The sequence below is a fragment of the Sinocyclocheilus grahami genome, unplaced genomic scaffold, assembly GCF_001515645.1.
Source record: "Sinocyclocheilus grahami isolate Dianchi unplaced genomic scaffold, SAMN03320097.WGS_v1.1 scaffold1257.1, whole genome shotgun sequence".
Classification (NCBI taxonomy): Eukaryota; Metazoa; Chordata; class Actinopteri; order Cypriniformes; family Cyprinidae; genus Sinocyclocheilus; species Sinocyclocheilus grahami.
The window spans coordinates 261399-272327 of record NW_015506436.1 but is presented as its reverse complement, the minus strand read 5'-3'; the positions used below and the strand labels follow the sequence as shown (position 1 = coordinate 272327).

Genomic DNA, 10929 nt, shown 5'->3' with positions numbered 1-10929 from the left:
TGGTCCATCCCAGTCAACACCATAGTCATCCTCAACCTTGCAAAATACCATGCTTTTAAATTATACATCTACCAAAACATCAGTAAATGTTACAAGCATTTGTAGCAAAGGCATATATTTTTTGTTCTGATGTAGGCATAAGTGAGTGTTGTTAAATTACATTAATGTAAGTGTTAAACATTAGGATATTTCAAAGACTGTTGGTAACCAAACAGTTCTGGGGCACCACCGGCTTCCATAACATTTCTTTCCATACAAGTCAGTGGTGTCCCAGAGCTTTTTGATTACCAACATTCTTCAACATATCTTCCTTTGTCCAGTAGAACTTGAGAGTGAGTAAATGATGACAGAATTTGAGCGAACTAGCCCTTTAAGTGATTTTGAGTTTAAAATGTGCAAACATACAGTTTCCAGATCATCGGCAGCCTCTCTGTTTTGCAGCCAAAGTTGATACGGAGAGCGACCATTCTCCGTTCTCAGCCTGTGCAGGTTCCATGCTTCTTTAAAAGTGTTAAGCTGATGTTGTAACTAGGGAAAAAATGCCCAATGCAGAGCAAAGAGGTGGATCTCATCATCGGGATTCAACAGTCCAGTCACTTCCAAATGGAAAAACAACATGTGGAACAAATCGAGGACTTGTGTGTAAACCTCTTGCCAAAGACGTTCAATCCTAAAAGAAAACCAATACAACAGAACAAGAATCAACATCAACCGTTAATTCTTTTGTTTGTTTTTTTTGACAGGTGAAGTTTAAATAGTCTTGACAAGCGGTGCCCAATCCTGTTCCTGGAAATCTCCAGTTATCCAGGAACAGGGCTGGGCACCCCTGGTATCGACCCATTAGAAGCGGGTTTCACGCTGTACAATTTTTAATAGTCCTCTACGACTGTCCTGTACACATATGATCTCTTCTGTGAGCCATGTCACACTGTGTCTGTAATGCATCTCGACTGTAGTGCAGTCTGACATTAAAAACAGACACACACAGTTGATCGGGATGCAAACAGGTAAGAAGTGAAAAAGGTGAGAATGAGGGGTGGGTGATATGATGTATGAACATTTATTACACTACACTTTGTATTATATTACCCTTGCATCAAATTACAAAAAAAAAAAAAAACTAGTTACCGCTAATGCGAGGGTGTTTCTAATGTGTTTGATTGGGGTTGGAGCTGAAACTTTCAGGGCGGTAGCCCTCCAGAAGCAGGGCTGGTGATCCCTGGCATAGTGGCTATGCAGGTCTGCCATAGGTCCAACATATACGTATAATCAAGCCTGCAAGTATGTAACAAAAACAAACGTACACTGAATCAAATGCCCACTTGCTTGGAGAAAAGCTCTCATCATACGGTATCCACACCGTGGGCGTTCCCTTTGAATTTCCAACACCAAACGATCCAGGTCTGTATCGTCAATGCCAGAGTACAACTCTGATACTCTGTGGAACAGGTGGATAATTGTGTGATAAGTGGCATTAGATGCATCAGATATTTGTGAGATGAACAGAATTATGTAAAGACCTAAACATGCCTTTGTGAAGTTTCTTATTTATTCAAGTCATATCTGAATGTCCTAGTTCAATTTCTATCAGATTATTCAAGTCAGCTGTATGCGTTTCTCTGATGCTTCAAAAGAAGAGGGCATTCATAATGTTAAGAGAGTCGGGACTTGTAATCAGAAGGTCACCCATGATGACGGAGTTTGGAGGTAAACAGAAATTATGGCCTTCAGGCGTTTAGCGTTATATGAAACCAGAAAAAAATATATTTAAGTTGATGATATATTTAAGTTTAGTCCACACTGTTGCATTCGTCGATGTACCGTCCATCGACTAACTCCATACAAGGCCGCAATGTCTTTAACTTTAAGACCATACATAAGATACCCCTCTATGGCCTCGTCAGGGATCTCCACGGCCAGTCGTCCCACTCCGCTTGGCAGAGACGAAGATAATCGATCTTCCACCACCTTCAAGGGTTCAGCAGCGAAACGAGTGTCGAGGCCTGTTAAGACCAACAATTCTGCAAGACGCTCCAATATTGATCTAGTTCTGTCACCTACATACGCGTAAAAATCTTCTGAAATACCACTATTTCTCTGTTCACGCTCCACTTCATCTGCCAGTGAATTCAGCGATCTTATCAGACCTCCAGCCGCCATGTTTCAAACGATCCAGACGTACCACGCTTCCGCCAATCCCTGCCTTGAAGCAATGATTGACGGAGGGTGGGCGTGGTCAGCTCGGAAAATTGAATTTTGCTACAAATATCCCACGGTGTCATGATGAAAATGCAATGTTAGAAAAGTGTTCTAACTGTTAGTCTAAATGCATTTAGGACAAATAGCATTTAAATGTTCATTATGCTACCATTTCTGCTTGGACATGTTACACATATCAAATCAATTTGTGTTCTGGTCAGCTCAGGGGGTGGGGGTGTGGTCAGCTCAAGGGGGGGGGGGCGTGGTCAGCTCGGAATGCATTTTCAAATTGAGTTTTGCTACACATATCCCACGGCGTCATGATGAAAATGCAATCGTAAGTGTCCTAACTGTTAGTCTAATTGCATTTAGGACAAATAGCATTTAAATGATCATTATGCTACCATTTCTGCTTGGACATGTTACACACCAATTTGTGTTATACATTTTCATTTTCATTTTGCAACATATAAAGCATTAAAACAGAATGCACTTTACATATTAAGACTACTGTTGGAAATGGCAAATGTAAATAATATAATTTCATTTTCATTTTCCTTCTGCACCAAACTTTGCACATGTGGGTAATGGAAAATGTCAATTTAAATACAGAAATACATTGCCATTTTGAATATTGCATTGCAAATTGAATTTTGCTACACATATGCTTCCATAGCATGAGAGCCTGTTCTAGTACACCCCCAAAACAAAATCAAGACTTTGTAAAAGAGCATAATAGGACCCCTTTAAAGTTACAGAGAGAATTGGGGGGGAAAAAACCTTAAACTAAAGTACATTTTCGTAATGAAATAAAGACCTCATGTTGTAGTTTTTAGGAGTTGGGTTATAAGTTTCAAATGTTATAATAATATTTTACAGCTCTTTAAAATGAATGATTAAATCACATCAGTTTGCACATTGAATATGGCATCGCTAAAATACAGAAATAAAAACTAAAGTTATACTGAAGAACTGAAATGTGAAAACTGCAAGGTTAAAAACTAAATAAACACTAATATGAAAAAGCTTAAACTTATTTTATTTCTGCTACATTTCTCATTTTCATTTAGTTGAAGTACAAAGTAACTAAAACGGAAGAAAAAATTATAAATAAAATTGAATGAAAACTACATAATTATTTAAAGAAAACAAAAACTTATTTCAGTGTTACAAACCCCAGCGCTGAGAGGACTGAGATCAGTCCGTGTACTGGTGCGTATGTGCCGTTATTCACCGCCCAACCAGCATGGTTTAACCCGTTCTGTGCTGTTAGGAGGTTATGCTAGTGCGTCCATGATTTTGAATGTGTTTTTAATAGAAAACATTTTGAGTGTGTTTGGAGGGCATGATAGCTCACACGCGTGGGCTGTGTTCATGGGCATCCTCCGCGTTCACAGGGGTTAATCACGCGTGTCACCGCTGCAGTGTGTGTGTGTGTGTGTGTGTGTAAGATTATGCAGAGCTCTCAGTCACTGACCTCATCAGCTGACCAATCAGATTCAGGCAGTCAACTCTGTTGACCAATCAGTGCACTGGTTCCGGCTGCCATTCTGGATCAGGTGCTGCTGAGTGAGCGTCGCTGCAGAAGCTCCTGGACATCAGGAAATAATGACGTGGGTCAGGGTCTTCAGAGGACCTGTTTGATCACAGTCATGGATCAGACCCACTGACGCTTCTTGTTGGTTCGTGTTGTCTTCACGTGGTTTAGTGAAGCGTCGGCTGAGCAGTGCTCGGTCACTCACTGTAGCTCCTGCAGGCCTGTGAAGCTGGTGAAGGAGCGCCGTGTTTAAACAGTGAATGTTTCCAGCGTTTCATATTGGTGAGGTGTCGTCACATCAGTGCAGATCAGAGAGTGTGATATCGGCGGAGAAACGCGTCTGGCCCTTTAAGAGCGCTGCCATGCAGAAGTTTCCCTGTTCTGCGTTCACACTGAGAACTCTGAGTATGTAATATTGCTGGAGTTCTTCAGTCAGGGAAACTGTGAGTTTGCTCTCTGTGTGTGTTAAAGCGGCTTACGGCGGCTCAGGAGCATGTTATCCGCATGTTTGCAGCGCTCCTGTTCAGCTCAACTGAAACTCTGTTCATGTTTTCTCTCCTGAGCAGAGTTTCAGTGCTTTCTCTCACACACACCGGGCTGATCGTCCTGAAGCAGTTCTCAGCTGATCAGATGTTTTCACTGATCCGAACTCGAGCGCTGTAGAGGCGGATCATTTGAGTGAATATGCCCTGAAGAAGAAGAATCTTTAAGTGGAGCCAGAATTAAAAACAGATTTGTGGAATAGCTTGTGATTCTCTCTCTAGATGTGACTAAGTAACACTAAATGATGTTCTGTTTCTCTAATGCACTGGAATTAAACCATACAGGCCCTTAAAAGTGAAGATGCCAAAAGAAACGTTCAAGAACCCAAATCAAAAAGCATATTAAGATATCTTTAGGATTTCTGTAATTAGAGTCACACGAACATCAGGAAAAAGCAGAAGAAGTGTCACCACTGGCACATATACAGCAAGAGAGATTGCAGAAGTCACCAGATTTCACTGACACTCTCCGTGTGAAAGTAATAGTATCTCTCTGGAGTCATTTTCACACCGCTGTAATCTGACTCTGAATCTCAGGGGAAAATTGTCATTTTGACACTCCTCTACAAAAAGAGTGGATTACTCTGTAAACATACATCCGTGACATTTATTATTTTGGCTTTCTTCTTCATTCAGGTATTTCTTTCACCAGAAAAGATGCTAGAATGAAAGCGTTTAGCCAGGGACCCCTGTTGGAGTTGACGTGTGTGTGAGTGTGTGTGAAAGTTCAAAAGAGCAGCATTTATCTGAATGGAAATCTCTTGTGGACATGTTGTTGTTGTGTTTCAGCATGTCAGACTTGACCTACTCTCTGGTGGACGTCTCCAGCGACAGCTTCTGGGAGGTGCGTAGCATTCGTCTGCGCGTGTTTCTCTGCTAGCGCTGTGTTATTGTAACGCCTACCTTCCTACCTTACATTACACTATTCTGCTCACACTTCAAACTACTTTAAACTCTCTGCTCAGGCTTTCTCAAGCTAACATCACAGACAAACCTTTTAGTTATGTATTTTTTAATATATATTTCAAATCAATGTTTAAATCAATACCACATGATGATGTTTTAATGGTTAGGCCATAAACAGTTTATCAGTAGTGAAAGTGAAATGCTTCATTTCTAAAAGCTTCCAGAGAGTCAAAAACAGACCCAAGCCAGGTAATACATGCAAAATTAGAGCAGGACCAACATCCTGTGTATGTCATTTCCAACAAGCTCCGACACACCCGTCTGGAAGTTTCTAGTGAATCTGAAGACCTTGATTAACTGGCTAGGTGTGTTTGATTAGGGCTGGAGCTGAACTCTGCAGGAATATGGCCCTACAGGATCAGATTTGGCTAACATTCGTTTCCTGGTCCCATTGTGTCAGGTTCTCCTCCTCCAGGTAGTTTTGCTCACTTGAGGTTAGGTCATCCACAGCTGGTCCGTCTGGGAGTGTGTACAGCAGGGTATGAGCCTGCAAGACCGCCCACAATGAGAATATCACTGGGCCCAGGACAGAGCCCTGCAGTACTCCTGGGGAACTAGCATCTGTCCGTGTTGTTTTTGAAAAGTGCTTGTGACCCAGATATGTTCTTGAGTCTCAGATCAGTTTATTAGGAGTGAACAGGACAACATCTGGATGAAGCAGCACAAAGGCAGGCGTATCGTTAGATCTGAACATCTGAATAAAGGTCTTGTCTGTGTCGTCTCCTCTAGGGCCTCAGTACGGGACGGTGGAGCGAGCGTGGTTCGATCTGATGACCGAGGCCGAGAAGGTGAGTGACCTGCACATGGAGGTGAAGCCTGCACTGATGGGAGAGGACCTGGAGAAAGCCAAGAACTGGCAGAAGGACGCTTATCACAAACAGATGATTGGTGGCTTCAAGGAGACCAAAGAAGCAGAAGATGGCTTTCGCAAGGCACAGAAACCCTGGGCCAAGAAACTCAAGGAGGTACGAGCACAACAACTCCACACAGTCAGCAAACACGAGCTTAACACTGTCAGGAAGCGTGTGGTACAGTTAGCAAAAGCCTTCATTAAATATGGGTGTGTTCAGCTTATTTGCACAAGAGACTGTTTAGTACGTCACCCACAGAGCATACACTCGGTTTGTTGGATTGTGTTACATTTGAGAAAAACTAATTGTTCTTTTTTAATAATAAAAGGTATTATTCTACTTCTGATTCCTTAGTAAGAATGTTAAAACTTCTACCTCTGATTCTTCGAATATTTGAGTCTCTTTGGCTAAAATGTGTATGCAGATAAATAATAATCCTGAATAATAAATGACCATTACACCTGTCAGTGCAGTCATGATAACGAAGATGCGCGTGGTTATGCTTTTGAGGACTTTTTTTGCATTTTATCTGTTCTCTCAAGTGTGCGAGATTGGTGTGGCCCAGAAATCCATGCATGCATGCTCTTAGGGGCTGATATTACCCACAACCCCACTGGTGCTCTGTGATACAGTATGAGTGCATGTTGCTGTAGTATGTTTAGCTCACTGTAATGATCAGGTGTTCGAACAGTGGCAGCACTTTGAGGACAAGAGACTGCGCTTCTTCAGAGAGCAGCACCTCGACCTCTCCTCCAATCACAAGTGAGCACCTGACCGCTGTCATCATGTCATCTGCTTATCTATGCCTGTGCATAAGGCCGAAGGGCGGCTTGTCATCGTTTGCATAGAGACGCACAGGCGCAGACGCGCTGTTGTTGTTCAGAGACCAGCATGCATGAGTCCCTCCAGCTGTGATGGTCTGATAGTTGATATTCTCACACATGTGGCGGCATGTTAAACGTGTCTCTCCTTCAGGTACTCGACCGTCTATCACACACTGGGAAGATCTCCGGTGGTTCTGCTCCAACCACGGGCCCGCATTGACCATGAACTGGCCTCGGTTTGAGGTACGAGGCACACAGAGAGCCGTCATCAGACGCGTGTGACTTCCTCCTGCCGATCACAAAGGAGGCGTTCACACTGCTCGGTTACATACAGAGAAAGTGAACCGGGCCGACGAACACCAAAAACGACACACGAGCACCATAACGGTGTCAAATTCAAGACCTTATTCATTCACTGTGCCTGGATAATGTCATTGACCTCACATAGCATTGGTCTAACACCAGCACAAATGAGATTTAAGAGCTCTGCTGGAGGGAAGGAGAAATAAAACGTCAATCATGAGATCTATACTGGAACAAGATAAAAAGTCATATTTGAGATAATATGCCATAAGTATGAGATAAATAATTGAAAGAACAATATAAATAGCTGAGATCGTGAGATACTAAGTCATAACTATAAAAAAGGTGAATGTAATTTTAAAAAGTTGAAATCATGAGATACTGTCATAATTATGAGCTAAATAGTTGAAGGAACAAAATAAAAAATCTAAATCATTAAATATTAGTCATAATTATAAAAAGCTAAACGTAATCATGAGATATTGTCATAATTATGAGACGCTATAAGTCATAATTGAGATAAATAGCCAAAAGAACGAGATAATTATGAGATCCTAAGTCCGTGGTGGAGGGAAAGATTTTCAGTGTGTAAAATCCTAGATTTCACTCTGTTCCTCACACAAAGCATGGTATGAAGTATCATATGGACTACTGATTGGCTTAAAGGGGTCATATGATCATTACCGCGGGAAGTAGGGGTGCTGCTCCCCCTGGTGTGTAGCCCAAGAAAAAATGCTGGGGGGGGGGGCGGTGTTAAAAATAAATAAATGAAAATTTTGTAACAGAAAGTAAATAAAACTAATTTTATTAATTTATATATTCATTCAAATTCATAGAAAAAAAATAGCCTAAGCCTACAGTGACAATAAGCAACAGTAAAACATGGATTAAGTTTAATCAAATTGATTGTGAAAGTTCTATTCTATCAGTTCTATGCTATTTACTTATATTAAACTTTGAACTTTTATTAACAATATGAATAAGGAAAATAGGTTTTACCCGCTTTGTAACACAAATAAATAAACGGTCTTTGGATTTCCCCTTTTTTTTTTGACGATCGTAGTTTGTGGTTCATTATTAGCCTATCAATTAAAACACATCAGCCATAAAATAATACATAAGACGAAAAATGCGTTGTAGCTAACCCAAATAAATAAGATCTTTTCCCTCTTTTAAAACAAATGCTTAGTTTGTGGTTCATTGTTTTATTTATTTATTTATTTTTACTCAGATCTCATGTCTCAACACCAGGATGCTTTCAGCTATATATCTCATATCAAACACAATGCATAATAGCCTGCTTTATAAATGTTATTACAGAATCACTCTTTGTTAAAGGGGTCATATGATGCTTTTTTAAAGATCATTATTTTGTGCATTTGGTGTAACAGAATATGTTGACATGCTTTAATGTTCAAAAAACACATTATTTTTCAAATACTGTACATTATTGTAGGTCCTCTATGCCCCGCCTCTCTCAAACGCTTCGTTTTCTACAAAGTCCCTCCTTCCGACAAGCGCAGTCTGCTCTGATTGGCCAGCTGACCCAGTGCATTGTGATTGGCCGAACACCACAAGCACTCGTCGGAAATGTAACGCCCCTTACCATAATCGCGAGCTTCAGCTTTCAAAATAAATGTAAAGACAGTTAATAATGTCGTTAGTTTTACCATCAGTTCAAGCCCGAAAGGGGAACAGAGTCACGTGACAGACATGATTCCTAATTGCATCTGCTTCCGGAAGACCAAATAAAGCGCTTTTGGGTAAAACAAATTATTTTAAGTGCTTTTGGGTAAAGAAAAGCAAGCATTGGTGTCTGAATCATGAGATACTGTACTGTAATTATGAGATAAAGAGCTGAAATCCTGAAGCTCTGTAATAATTATGAGGGAAAAGTCAAAACTATGACATTGTATTAATTAAGAGTGTTACTCCCCTCAAGTTGAATCAAAGGCTCAGGTCGTTCTTGGTTTTAACAGACATTTATTTGGACACGAGTTTTCAACATGTCTTGTACATGCTAGTCTTGTAGCCCTTTCATGCCCCAACAATGCCGTCAGAACTACGAAAGGAAATACATAAAACTTAAATTAACCCTCTAAAAGTGGTGGTTTACACATAATAATAAACGAAAAATACATACAAAACGAATAAATAAAGTGCACATTCAACACGTAAGAAAATACACTTAATTGGCTAATTATACATTAACAAACGGTCACATAACTTACACGTTCTCATACAGCAAAGCAATTAACACGATAAAACACACCTCATTGGCCTCTCTAACTCAAGAGGAATAAACTTGGAGGTTTACAGTTGCTTCTTCTCATGTGGCTCTTCTACATGTAGTGCACCGGTAAAACGATCCTGATAGCAACAATTAAATAATTCCCAAGCGGAACAAAAAATAGGTTCCCCTCTTTTTCTATGGTTTTAGCTGAATAATATGAAATGAATTGACATGTATTAACAAAAAATATATTACTTATTTATTCTACTGATTATTCTGAACATTTTAACTAATTATTGACCTTTTAACTGTAAAGTGCCTATTATGAACTGAAATATATGAGAGTTGCCTATGACGGCAGCTACAATGAGAGAGAGTTGGAATTATGAGATGCTAATTCAAAATTATGAGGTACTAAATCATAATCTGAGATTGCAAAGACAAAATACTGAGATACTGGCATCATTTTGATAAAATGTCATAATTATGAGATACTAAGTCATAATGATGAGATAAAAATCTGAAATCCTGAGGTACTCTCATAATTGAGGAAACAAATCAAAAATCGTGCGATACTGTCATTATTATGAGTATAAATTGAAATTGAGATACGAAGTCAGAATTGTGAGATAAAAAGTCTCAATGTTTTTAGTCATAATTTTGACTTGTGTCAAGTTTGACTTTTCCTCTCAATTATGATTTATCTCATAATTTCTTGTCATTTTGACTCGTGTCATAGTTACGACTGAGTATCTCATAATTTAGACTTATTCTCATAGTTACGACTGAGTATCTCATAATTTAGACTTATTCTCATAATAATGGCAGTATCTCATAATTTAGACTTATTCTCATAGTTACGACTGAGTATCTCATAATTTAGACTTATTCTCATAATAATGGCAGTATCTCATAATTTAGACTTATTCTCATAATAATGGCAGTATCTCATAATTTAGACTTATTCTCATAATAATGGCAGTATCTCATAATTTAGACTTATTCTCATAATAATGGCAGTATCTCATAATTTAGACTTATTCTCATAATAATGGCAGTATCTCATAATTTAGATTTATTCTCATAGTTACGACTGAGTATCTCATAATTTAGATTTATTCTCATAATAATGGCAGTATCTCATAATTTAGACTTATTCTCATAATAATGGCAGTATCTCATAATTTAGACTTATTCTCATAGTAATGGCAGTATCTCATAATTTAGATGTATTTTCATAGTTACGACTGAGTATCTCATAATTTAGACTTATTCTCATAATAATGGCAGTATCTCATAATTTAGATTTATTCTCATAATTACGACTGAGTATCTCATAATTTAGACTTATTCTCATAATAATGGCAGTATCTCATAATTTAGACTTATTCTCATAGTAATGGCAGTATCTCATAATTTAGATGTATTTTCATAGTTACGACTGAGTATCTCATAATTTAGACTTATTCTCATA

General features: G+C 39.1%; 1 long non-coding RNA gene across 1 annotated transcript in view; it reads right to left on the bottom strand.

The window, feature by feature from the left end:
* Positions 1–2181, bottom strand: part of LOC107568565 (uncharacterized) — a 3833-nt gene extending 1652 nt beyond the window's left edge. The window contains exons 1-2 of the long non-coding RNA XR_001606778.1: positions 2170–2181; positions 227–232 (exon numbers count right to left, since the gene is read on the bottom strand). This is a non-coding gene — a long non-coding RNA (uncharacterized lncRNA). The remainder of the gene's footprint in view (positions 1–226; positions 233–2169) is intronic.
* Between the last annotated feature and the right edge of the window lie 8748 nt (positions 2182–10929).